The sequence below is a fragment of the Ambystoma mexicanum genome, chromosome 11 (assembly GCF_040938575.1).
Source record: "Ambystoma mexicanum isolate Mex_15411 chromosome 11, UKY_AmexF1_1, whole genome shotgun sequence".
Lineage (NCBI taxonomy): Eukaryota > Metazoa > Chordata > Amphibia > Caudata > Ambystomatidae > Ambystoma > Ambystoma mexicanum.
In genome coordinates this window covers 768,035,595-768,048,322 of record NC_090934.1, presented here as the reverse complement: position 1 = coordinate 768,048,322, position 12,728 = coordinate 768,035,595, and the positions used below count along the sequence as shown (strand labels likewise).

General features: G+C 52.0%; 1 protein-coding gene across 1 annotated transcript in view; it reads left to right on the top strand.

Annotated features, from left to right (window-relative positions):
• Positions 1-12,728, top strand: part of IPO7 (importin 7) — a 1,018,209-nt gene that overhangs the window by 804,892 nt on the left and 200,589 nt on the right. The window lies entirely within an intron of this gene.

Below are 12,728 nucleotides of genomic sequence, written 5' to 3'. Positions count from 1 at the left end.
TTGGGGGCAGAATTCAATGTCATTTGATTCTATAGTCCAATTTTATGATACCAGTTACTGAGATTTGTATACAACCTTCTGTGAGGGCTGTTGTGTGCTTATAAGTCGAATATTTTGGTTTACTTTGCAGTTTAATTTTGAATGGGGTGGGGTATTCTTGTTGGAGAAGATTTCACTTTACAGCACCTGTCCCTTTTGTAACGGTTCTTAGTTACCAAACAACTTTTACAATTACGTTTTAAACACTTATTTTCTTTTCTAGGCAAAAGGCCCAACCCCTTAAATCTTTCCCTTATTCTTGCAGCATGAGCGTTCTCAGTGGCAGAATGGGGGTCACTGGGATCTAGTGTCCAACAGGCTGTGTCAGGATAGGTTCTTAAGTAGCAAAAGTCAGAATTCCTTAGGAAGACTGGCCAAACGGGTGAGTACTTTACTTCTAAGAGGGTACAGGGGCTTTGCAGAAGACACCCTAGCAGGATTCTAGCGGTGCAACTGGGTGCACTGGATGAGAGGCCTCCCCATCACAGAAAACACCCCACAGCTACACAGAAATTCCAAAAGACTTAAGGTAAGTACATACCCAAGCAAACACAGTACCTCAGCATTGAAGATTTTGCAGCAGGAGGATTTCAGGATCTGCAGCCAAATACCCGGTCAGTGGATTCCTTGTCATAGTTACTGAAAACAAGACCTCAGAAGGAACTTTGCAGTAGGGATCAATGGAGAAGGCTCTAGGCAAGGTTTTCCTCGCGGCTGGATGTGGTTCTGCCTGTTTGGTGCCTTTTCACGGAGCACAGAAGACCTAAAATCGTGGTTGAATTCTCGTCTCGATTAATGTTTCTGGAGATCCACCAGGATGCCCAGTTTCAGCAAAATTCAGAGGACCGTGCATCGCACAATTGCTTGAGGTCCCAGGGTATTGCAGCAACCCAAGGTCGCAGCAACGCATGGGATGGCTCAAAATGCAGGTCGTCTTGTCTAGTGTGTCTCACCAGGCTCTGGATCAGGGTCCTCGTTTTCAGAGTCCCCTGGTCAATTGGAAGGAAGGGCTACAGCATGCTCCGGTTACACAGCAGGCTCTCCGGTCGCTGCAACGTTTCCGCCGCTTTTCAATCATCCTGTTCGATTTTGGTTCCAGCGGTTGACTTGTCTTCAGCTTCCGAGTTTGCAGTATTTAACAGGAATTACAGCACAACTTCTGTATTCTCTCCCTGCATTTTAGAAGGGGCAGTCGGGTTGTCCAATCAGGACAGCCAGCCCCCCACTGGGATTTGTCCCCATTCAGGCAAGGAGGAAGACAAAGGACTGTTGAGTTTTGGACTCCTGCCTCGCTTCCCCCCCTCAGACAGACTGGAGCCTGGGCTTGGGAGTCCAGGGGACTTCCGAAGATAAAAATCACACAAAGGAATTTCCCGCCCTGGATGTCAGGGGAAGGAACAAGAAACACTAAAATGCAAAAAAAAGACTGGGCAATTTTGGTAAAATTAGCACTTTTAGGTGCCTTTACTGCAGCTGTGAACACAGCCTGCGGTAAAGGTGCACCAAATTAATACAAGTTATCACTGCTACAAGCCATTGAAGCTAAGCTTATCCCTGTAACATTGTTACAGTTTTAGTGTGAAAGGAGATGCATTGTTTCTGATGCTTGTTAATCTGCTTAGAATCAGATGCTGTGCATATGGTCCCACATCCGGTGGTAAAAGCGAAGTATTGCATCTTGTCTTTCGAGGATTGGCATCGGCATAGGGGTGTCTGTAACACTATCCCTACCGTGACGTGTAGTGTACCCAAAATCCCTCACGCGCCGAGGTCCCTCATTATTCTTTTCTGCCCAGATTACTGGTCGCCCTAATGCAGAGCTCTTACATAGAGATAGCGTTATCGTCATTATAATGGACTTCTGAATCCTGTGAAACAACGCCAAAGACTGCTGCAGACTTTCAACGCCTGTTGATCCCGGCGGTACGGTTAGTCAACATTTGAATGCAGTACACTCTGGGAACTCTATAAGCAGCTATGACTACAGGTATAGGCAACACAACCTTTGGTATAAGCTTGTACTACACAGTTTTGGTAGCGTGTTGAGCAGCCAGGCTTATCTCAAGTGGGGAAATGTGAGCAGGAGTAGAGTTACACAAAGATTCACAGTTACAGGTATTCAAATAAACTTACACCCAAGGTTTCTTGGATAAACAATTAAATTCTGTCAGTTATAAGCAATAGAACAGTAACACACATACATCAATACGGTACAGTCTGATTTTCTGAATCGGGCAAGACCCTTTTGGGATGGCCCACAGACACAAACTAAACCCCCAGGTGACTTCAGTAACAAGGGTGCTGCAGACATTAATATTTTACTGTTGGCATTTAGAATATTCTTTAAAAGTTGGTAAAAGGCAAAGGTTATTCTCCAGCATGGGGTCTGGCATGGATTCACATGCTCACTAATATTCCCCGTCGTTAGGCTGGGAATCCTCAGTAAAGTAAAAATCAGTTTGTTTCGTTTCTGAACTGTCTTTCTACTAGTAAAAAATCGCTGGTCTCTGGGGGTCATACTGCCCCCAGCCAATGGCTGCCCTCTACCTAAACCCTCCTCGGGCAGCCATCTTCAGATTTTTACTGCACGTTCAAGTGTTGGGAGTCCTCGTGCTTGGCTCTCGAGCTTTTACTGCGTATTGCGTTTTTTCAAAGAGTTTACTCTTATTTTTTCGTTCAGTTCGAGCCTCAAGCTCCAATTCTTCTTACGATTAACGGGGACCCGTTTCAGAAATGTCTACGCTCCTCAAGGGTGAATTTACGTCAAATTCCACTTCTTGAAGGATTCTGGAAGATCTTTGAGGCCTACCCCGCCTTGGACATGGCCCAGGACAAAGATTCTACGCCCACCGGATCCAAACTGTTTATGAACTGGCCAGGCTGTGGACCGCAGAACGTCTTTTAAGGAGGACGAAAACTCCTGTTGCTTCTACTGCCTGCACGCTGAGTCCGAGCGGTCTTCTGAGACCTTTGAGGACACTCCGGCGACCCAACAAAAGGCAAAGCACTGCGAGTCCATGGGCACCGGGAGCGCCGTTGGTTCGGGCTCCTCGGCTGCCAGGCAGGCACGATGTCACTGACGCTGTCAACCACGAGCCAACGCTCCGGCTCGGTGAAAAGGAAGTCAGATAACCCGGCTAAGCTTCAGGAGAAGCCCCGTTCGATCCTGATGGAGAAAGCCAAGAGGGGCGAGGCGGTGACCCTACCCACACGATGAAGGCCTCGGACGCGCCCAAGGTCATGAAGGCCCCGATTCACCCAGCTAAGGCCTTGATTGAGAGAGTCGACAGGGGCGACCCCAGTGGAGACTACTTCCGGGCCTAGAGTTTCATGCCACACCGGAGGGAATAGTCTTTCCAGCCTATCGAAGACCCCTGGGATGAGGACGGGGTGGGGGATGGGCACGGTAGCCCTAACAGACTCTGATACCTCCTCCAGAGATGAGCTGTCTGGCGTCAAAGCTATCCTGCACAAGAAGTTCGAGGAGGTCAGGACCTATGGCAAGGATCCCGATGAAGCGGACGTAGAGAGCGACGGTGGAGCCGATGAGGAGCGGCGGGCCGTGGAGGAAATAGAGGACACCACGCCCCAGCCGTCACTCCCGTCGCAAGCGATTCCTCCGTCGCAGGACAATTCGGGAGCTATCTTAATGGCTTTGCAGACCCTGTGCACGGAGATGAGGACAAGGTTGCCCTTACCTCCAGCGGACGATCCAGCGGTGCCTGCACCGTCGGGGAGCCCTCTGAGAGACGAGACAGACGGCGATGACGGGGACTGACTACTGTGGCGACGATGGAATGAATCTGTCAACTCCCGCCCGGGTGTCGCCTCCCGACGAAATTGGCTCCTTTCACACCATGATCGCCAGGGCCTCGGAGCTCTTCCAGCTGTCACCCGAGGAGCATAAGAAAGGGGTATTTCTTTACCAACGACGAGAAGCCAAGAGGAAAACTGTACTCTGTCCCGCTGTTGGACGACATATGGGACGAAGTGCTGACCCTTTTGAAGGGTCCTTTTCCACGGCCCCTGCGAAGAGAGACCAGTACGAGAAGAAGTACCGGGTCCCAGACTCCGCTCCTATGTGCGTCAAGGCGCAACTGACCCAGGATTCGGTGGTCTCCCTGGCAGCCAAGAAGAAAGCGGCAGGGGCGGTGGCATCATCTTCCACTTCCCCGCCGGACAGCGAGGGGAAAAAGCTAGATGTCATGGGACGTCGGGTCATCTCGTCGGCAGCAACGACCATCAAGGCGGCCAACGTCCTTGCGATCGTGGCCTGCTATGAAAGGGGAGCTGTTGTTCAAGATCGCCCCTATCCTGGACTGCCTCTCAGACGACAAGTGGGCGGAAGCCCTGGAAATCCTGCAAGAGGGCTTCAGATCACAGTAGCTACGGATATCGCCGATATCGGATTTTGTCAGATGGGCAACAGCGTTTGCTTGCGCCGGCGTGGTTGGCTCAGGGCCAGCCACTTCCGTCAGGATGTGCAGACCAGGGTACTGGACATGCCCTTCGACGGAAACAACCTGTTCGGCAAAGCAGTGGACGAGTCACTACAGGCTATCAAGGCGGACACCTAGGCGGCCCGTGCCTTGGGCACTCATCAGCGACAGCTGTCCTTTTCTCAAGGTGCCTCCAAAGGGTCGGCGGCATTTCCTCGCCGTACCGCCAAGCGGCCTGTTCCTTGTCGGAGGAAGCATACAAAGGCCGGTCTATACCGCCGTCGCCAAGGAGCCCAGGGTGGCAAGGCTTCTGCGAAACAGGTCTGAACCGGCCGTGAGTTCGGGCCCCCCACCTGAGCACCCCGGTGTAAGGCCGGCTGGCGAACTTTGTCGGCGCGTGGGAGTCAGTCTCCACCGACCTTAGGGTGCTGGATGCCCTGGCCCACGGGCACACTCTGGAGTTCCAAAGGAAGTGCCCCAGTTTCCCACCAGGGGCCAGGAAAGAAAACCACGTTCCACAGCTGCGTCTGGAGGTACGAGCCATGCTGAGAAAGGGTGCAATGGAACTCGTCCCAAAGAGGCTCTGGGGCTCCGGCGTATACTCGTGGTACTTCCTTGTCTGAAAGAAGACTGGCGGCCCATTCCATACCTTCGCCGCCTCAACAAATGCATCAAATCCCCGAAGTTCTAGATAGGTACCCTTCAGCATGTGCTGGGACAGCTGGAGGAAGGTGACTTTTTATCGTCGCTGGACTTGAAGGATGCCTACGTCCACATCCCCATACACAAATGACATGAAGTTCCTACGTTTCGTGGTCCAGGGTCGGCACTACCAGTTCAAGGCCCTGTCTTTCGGGTTGAAGTCGATGCCAAGGGTTTTTACCAAGTTCCTGGCACCGGTGGCGGCGTGGCTGCACCTGCAGGGGATCCATGTATACCCCTATCTGGACGATTGACTCATCCGAGCAAAGTCACGAGAACTCGCCATCGACCACACAGCGAAAACCGTCCGCCTGCTCACGGTACTGGGATTCTCAATCAACTTTGCGAAGTCCCAGTTGGTACCGTCGCAGGACCCCCTGTTCCTGGGAGCCAGACTCGACACAGTGGCGCAGTTAGCTTCACCGTCGGAGGAAAGGACGAAGGCCATACTGGGCAAGGTTCTACGGCTGTTGACCATGGAAGTGGCCATGGTGAGGTCCAAGTCCCCTGCTCGGCATGATGTCATTGTGCATCTACCCTGTGCATCTGTGCAGGTTGCGGATGTGGCCACTGCAGGAGTTCCTCGACGCCCGCTGGATGCAAGTGGTGGGAAGCTTCGAAGACCTCAACGAGACTTTCTGTCAAGCGATCCGGTGGGCAGGCATGGACTTCCAGACCCCAGCGCACCAGGAAACTTACGGATGCCTCCCTGGAGGGATGGGAGCGCACGCCAGAGATCTCCACGCAAGAGGCCTTTGGCTACCGGAGGATAGGTCTCTGCACATCAACGTTCTGGAGCTCCGGGCCGTGTTCTGGGCCCTCGGGTCTTTCCTTCCGTCCCTCAAAGGCAAAGTGGTACAGGTCTTCATCGACAACACCACCACGATTTTATACATCCGGAAACAGGGAGGCACTAGATCCCCAGCCCTATCCAAGGAAGCGCAGGCTCTGTGGCACTGAGCCATCGCCCAGAGGATGTTCCCGGTACCTTTTCATCTGGCAGGAGTAAAGAACACTGTTGCCGACTCACTCAGCAGGGAGCTGCGCTCTTGCCACGGGTGGGAGCTTCGGCAGGATCAAGTGGATCTCCTATTCCGACGGTGGGGCAATTCCCAGATCGATCTGTTCGCGACCAACACCAAGTGCCGGAGTTTCGCCAGCAGGTTCCCCAACCGGAGAGCATGGGCAATGCATTCTCCTTCCCCTGGGACGGCTTGTTCGTGTATGCGTTCCTGCCATTGCTTTCTGACACTCATCAGTCAACTCAGACGGTCCCAGTGCAGGATGATCCTCATCGCACCGGCGTGGCCGAGGCAGATATGGTTCCGGACCTTCAGGACATGTCAGCGTCCCCCCCCTCTCAAACTGCCGACGGACGCAGATCTACTCGCCAGGGAAGGAGGCGCCATCCTACATCACGACCCGGGATCGCTGAACCTGCAGGCCTGGCTCCTGCAGCAATAGAGTTCGGAGGCTACGATATCCCGGCAGACTGCAAGGAGGTGCTTGCAATGGCCAGGGCGTCCTTGACTCTTAGGTGCTATGGACATAAGTGGAAGAGGTTCTCTGTCGTGCAGAGAAGATCTCGCTCTACGGATTACGGCCCCTCAAGTGCTGCAGTACTTGCTGTAGCTGGCCAAGGCGGGGCTGGCACATGCCTCCATCAAAATCCATCTAGCGGCTAGCGCCCGCTGCACCAGAACTCCGGGGCGGTCGTTGCTGTGGTCTCATCGCCTGGTAAAGGAGTTCATGAAAAGACTGTTCCGCTCGTTCCCGCTGGTGAAGGCTGTAGCCCGGCTTCGGAGCTCAATGTGGTGCTGACCAGACTCATGGGTCCGCCATTCGAGCCCTTGCATTCGGCACAGCTGAAGTTCCTATCGTGGAAGACAGCGTTTCTTGTGGCCATCACCTCCGCACGAGTGGGAGAGATCCAGGCCCTCCTGTAAGCCTCCATATCTGACATTCCACGAGTCGAGGGTGGTGCTGAGGACGCACCCATCCTTCATGCCCAAGGTGCCGTTGGACTTCCATCTCAACAAGCCCTTGGTGTTACCTGTTTTCTTCCCCTCACCGGCTGAGAGGACTTTGCACTCTCTGGATGTGGCTAGAGCGCTGAAGTTCTACGTGGATTGAAGTTTTCGCAAGACGTCGCAACTTTTTGTGAACTTTGGCCCTGTGAACCAAGAGAAGGCCCTCTCGAAGGCTTCTATATCCAGATGGCTCTCCGGCTGCATCATTCACTGTCACCGGTTGTCAAACCGACTGTTGCCCGGCCGTCCGATAGCCCATTCAAGCAGAACGATTGCTGCTACTACGGCGTTCCTGTCTGGTGTGCCCTTGCTGGACATCTGCAGTGCTGCTATGTGGAGGTCGACGCACACCTTCACGAGTTTCTACTGCGTCGACCGGGATTCCAGGGAGGAGTCCAGAGTTGGCCAGGCAGTGCTGCGCAACCTGTTCGCTTGAAGGTGAGCCTGGTGAGGAGGTAAGAGAGGCTTAATGTTGAGCCTTGCCAGCTCCCGTGGTTGTGCATGTGTGTACTGCTATGTATTCATGAGCATGTGAATCCATGCCAGACCCCATGCTGGAGAAGGAACAAGTTATTTACCTTACCTGTAACTGTTGTTCGAAGGGATTGTGTCCTCCGGCGTATTCCTTATCTTTGAAAATTTGTCTCCAGCCTGCTGGCCTCGAAATTTTTTCTCTGTAGAGGGCGCTGCGCATCGACGTCCGCTGAGTTGGTGTCCCTCGACAGCCACCGTATCGGCGCTGACGTCACCATGCCCATAAATAGCCACGCGCGGCGTCCGTTGCTCAGTTCCGTTTTTCCGCGCTTCGTGGGGCCTCGGAATATCGTTGCTCAGTTCAGTCAGATAAACCTCTTATATTTCCTCGATAAAAGCAACTCGTACTCGATGGCTCCTTCATCCGAAACGACGACTCTGCGGTCCGGCTTCAAAAAATGCAGAGACTGCGGAAAGAAAATGTCTAACGAATCCTCACTGGATCTGTTTGTGGTGCTTGGGAGTCGAGCACCATTGTTCGGAGTGTGAGGACTGCATGTCCATGATGGCAAAAGCCTTGAAGGAGCGCAAAGGGAAGCTCGAGAGAGGTAAGTCAGTCAAAACCTCCTCGAAAGTTTCTTCGGCCGAGGCATTCGTCTCCTCGCCGTTAAAAGCATTCCCATTCTAGGTCTCGAAGTAGCTCCCACCACTGGTCGAGATCTAGACATTAAAAAAAGAGACGTCGAAGATCCCCTTCCTCATCTTCTCTTTCCCCAGAAGGGGTCTCCTGCCCCACAAAACACCAATCTCAGGCTGAGTGGGAGGAATTCAGGAAATAAATGCTAAGCGTCTTTGAGAAAGCAGCCTCGACCCCCTCGAAGACAGCTGAGGGGGATACCCTGGGTGACAAACCCAAAAAATCGAAACGTTGCACCCGGCGAAAGAGTCCACCCGAGAGCGCCACGGGCCATCGGGTAGGAAGTCACCATCTTCGAAGATCCCTTCGACTCATGGATCGGCGCCATCGACGCTGTTGACGAAGGGTTCTTCGCTTCGGTCGATCGAATCGACGCCATCGTCGACGCCAATAAAAGAAACAACCACGGCTACTTCACAGCCAACGGTTCTACCCAGAGCCTCCAGCACGACGCTGAGAACGTCTTCGACATCCTCGAGTAGGATCCCAATCCTCTCGAGGCCTCTTCCAGTTTTCTTGACGCCTTTCTCGGCGCCTTCGAAGCCTTTCACATCGGCGTCGACGACATTGACGTTTTCAAGGCCAATAATGACAAGTTGGGCTCCTTCTGCTTTGGAAATGGGTTTTACACCATTTCCGAGGTCAAGAGTACCCCAGATTATCTTCAATCTATGAAGAATGGGAGGATTCTGACCAAGAAAGACCTTTCGGGCTGCAGAGGACCACACCACCCGTTTCAGAGGATTTTACCTCTGAGGAAAGAAGGTTGAAAGACCTACAGGAATCCATACATGAGGGAAGTGGATTGGACACTTCCCCAGAAGTGGAATTTGTCAAACCAGTCCCAGGGGAACATGCCGAAACCCCCTATTGAACCCTGATGGCAAGAATTATTGAATTCATGGGTTGGTCTGCGCCTTCACCTGTTTTTCAACAGGATGACCTTACAGACATACTAGATAAAGGTCCACAGGAGGATCCTGTGGTCCCTTTCCATACAGCTTTACAAAGGAAAATGTCATCAAATTGTGAAACCCCTGAGGTTATCCCTGCAGTCAATAAAAAAATTGTCAGCCAAGTATAGGGTAGCTGCGGCTGACCCTGAATATTTATCAAAACACCCGACTCCAGAGAGCCTGGTGGTTCAAGCGGCAACTTCATCAAGCAGCAGATCCGCTTATCCTACTGTTCCACAGGACAGGGATGACAAAAGGTACGATTCTATGGCAAAAAGTCTTTTCTGCTTGTAGTATGGCGTTGAAATTCATCAACGCCACTTGTACGCTCGTCAGGTTCAGTCCCACACCGTGGGAGTGTGCTTCATCAGCGGCTGACTGCATACCGGAAGCAGATGAAAGGGAAGCCTTCCTTAAAATCATTAAAGATGGCAAAGATGCCATGTGCGAATCTCTTCAAACTGACATCGATTCCACTGACCGTATCAGCAGGGCCATGGCAAGTACTAGAATCCGCAGGCATGCGTGGTTACGAAAGTCTGGCTTTGCTCCAGATGTACAGGCCAGACGTTTGAATATGCCCTTTGACGGCTCTTCTTTATTCGGTAAAAAGGCTGATGAGTCTGGAAAAGTTGCAAACATCTAAAGCAGCAGCAAAATCTTTAGGAGCTGCAATCCGCCAAACTCCTTTTCGCCCTTCAGGAACCTCTGGGAGACGAAAGTCCTTCCGCTATTATTCCGCATTCGGAAAAGTCAGAGGACAGCCGGCTCAGAGGCCAAAGGAGATCCACCCGAGGTGGACGGGTCAAAAGTAACGAAGGCCGCAGCAGGTGCCTCTTTACCCTCGGCATCTGCATCAGCCGCCCCCAACCACTCTGAGGAAAGACTCTGCGGTCTTTCCACCCAACACCTGTAGGGGGCAGGTTAACTCACCATCTGACGGAATGGCAGGCTATTACGTCAGATGCTTGGGCATTGGAGACAGTTGCCCAAGGTTACTGCCTACCCTTTCTGCGCATCCCTCAGTCATCCACCGGGGCACAGCTCTCTAAAATTTCCAGATCCGCTCCTCTTACAGGAAATTGTAGACCTGCTAGAGAAAGGTGCCATAGAACTGGTACCTGTAGCGGAGAGGAACAAGGGCTGGTACTCCTCCTCCCCCAGCCCACTGTCTCATACCGAAGAAGGACCGAGGACTGAGACCTATCTCTGACTTACGAGAATTGAACAAGTTCCTCAGGAAGGACAAGTTAAAGATGGTAACTCTCTCTCAGATCCTTCAGGCCCTCCAGATCCAGGACTGGCTGGTATCTCTGGACCTCCAGGATGCTTATTTCCATGTGCCAATCCATCTCAAACACAGGAGATACCTGAGGTTCGCAATTGGCGGCTCTCATTATCAATTTTGAGTTCTGTCATTTGGGCTGACCTCCGCCCCTAGGATCTTCACCAAGCTAATGACGGTATTGGCTGCAAGTCTAAGGAGCAAAGGGATCCACGTCTACCCCTACCTGGACGATTGGCTGATCAGAGCTGTATCTTCAGAACAAGCTCAGATCCAGGTAGATTATGTCTGCCACTTCCTTCACAAACTGGGCTTCTCCCTCAATTTAAAGAAGTCACAGATGATACCATCACAGAGACTCCAGTTTATCGGAGCGGTCCTAGACACTTCCCTGGGAAAAGCCTCGCCACCAGAGGTGAGGGCTCAAGATATTCTGCAGATGGTCAACAAGTTTCAAAATGCCCATCTCTCAGCCTTCGACTTTTTGAGATTGCTAGGCCTCATGGCATCCTGCATCTTCCTTGTGCCATCGGCTCGCCTGAGAATGAGATCTCTCCAGTGGGCACTAAGAACCCAGTGGTCACAATACTCGGGAAGAATGACAGATCTCGTCTGGATTCCGGACAAGGTAGCCCATGACCTTCAATGGTGGGCCTATCCAGAGATCATATTGAAAGGAGAACTGTTTTGGCAACCATGGCCGGAGATTACTGTAGTCACAGACTCCTCACTCACGTGGGGTTGGGAGCCCATGCCAACAACTTGACCATCAGCGGTCGTTGGTCTCCATCGGAGTCCAGACTACACATCAACCTGTTAGAGCTGAGAGCGATCAAGACTAGCGCTGAAAGCTTTCCTGCCATCAGTACAGGGGAGAAATGTCCTGATAATGACGGACAACACGGTGGCCATGCACCTCCTCAATAAAAGAGGAGGCGTAGGGTCACTGCCACTGTGCAGAGAGGCAATGTAGCTCTGGTTTTGGGCAATTCAGGAAGGAATCTCTCTATCGGCAGTTCACCTAGCTGGAGAGAAGAACTTGACAGCGGACGCTCTGAGCAGGCAGAGCAGTCTCCCACGAGTGGGAGCTAGCTCAGGAAGTCCTTCAGGAGATCTTCGCCATTTGGGGAACCCCTCGGGTGGATCTGTTCGCCACCAGTACGAACAGGAAGTGTGATCAGTCCTGTTGAAGGGAATTTCCCCCAAGAGGAGCTCTAGGGGACGCGTTCATGGTGGACTGGGAGTTTCCACTCCTTTACGCGTTTCCACCAGTCCCAGTTATTCCTCAAATGATCAGGAGGTTGAGAAGATTCTGGAAAACCATGATCCTAATTGCCCCGGACTGGGCCAGGAGAACGTGGTACCCGGACCTTCTGGATATGTCCATCTGCCCTCCAATCCGTCTTCCACTCAAAGAGAATCTTCTCTCGCAGAAGGGAGGTCAAGTTCTCCATCCATACATCAGAACCATCAACCTTCACGCTTGACTTCTGAAAGGTTGAGGTACAAGGATTGGGACCTCCCTGACGACGTCATGGAGGTGTTGCTTTCGGCCAGAAGGCCAGCAACAAAGTCTTTATACCGCTGCCGTTGGAACAAATTTTGCAGCTGGTGTAGAGGGAACAATATCGACCCTTTTTCATGCGGTACACCAACAGTGTTATCGTTTCTACTCTACTTGGCAAACTCAGGCCTTCAAGTTGGCACTGTAAAAGGCTATCTCGCGGCGCTATCAATCTTGAAGCGCACTGCGGAGGAACCATTGTATTTCAAACTACCCCTTGTAATACAATTTCTCAAGGGATTAACTAATGTTTATCCTCCAAGACCATTCCAAGTTCCCTTATGGGACTTAACTTTAGTCTTAAATTTCCTAATGGGTACTCCCTTCGAACCACCCCACTCTTGTTCGCTGAGATTTCTCACTCTTAAAACTGTCCTGTTAGTAGCACTAACATCTGCTAGGAGGGTGAACGAATTACAAGCTCTATCTTGTAATCCCCCCCCCCCCCCACACTATTTTCCATAAGGACAAAGTTGTCCTACAGGTGAAGCCTAATTTCCTCCCAAAGGTGGTTTCTGAATTTCACATCACTCAGAAAATTA